The sequence below is a fragment of the Octopus bimaculoides genome, chromosome 7, assembly GCF_001194135.2.
Source record: "Octopus bimaculoides isolate UCB-OBI-ISO-001 chromosome 7, ASM119413v2, whole genome shotgun sequence".
Lineage (NCBI taxonomy): Eukaryota > Metazoa > Mollusca > Cephalopoda > Octopoda > Octopodidae > Octopus > Octopus bimaculoides.
Window position 1 is genome coordinate 54,331,886 of NC_068987.1, and position 412 is coordinate 54,332,297.

A 412-nucleotide genomic window follows, 5' to 3' on the forward strand; every position below is an offset into this window, starting at 1 on the left:
ACAGCCTTCCTGTCACCAAGCCCCGCCTGTTTGCAAGCAAGTTAATCTTTCCCCAAGGCGGTGAGCTAGCAAAAACATTAGCACGCCAGGCAAAATGCTTAGTGGTATTTCATCTGCCTTTACATTCTGAGTTAAAATTCTGCCATGGTCAACTTTGCCTTTCATCGTTTCGATGTCGATCTAACTGACTGGCCACCTCCCCCAAAATTTTGGGCCTTGTACCTAGAGTAGAAAAGAATATTTCCCCATGGCCAGACATGTTTTTCTCAAATGGCTGGAAATGAATAACATCACTTGCATGAGAGTGGTGCTCATTCACAACCATGGTATCTAGATATAAATACCTGCAAACAAACAAACACACACACACACACACACATACATACACATATAGTTATTAATGAAGGATTGT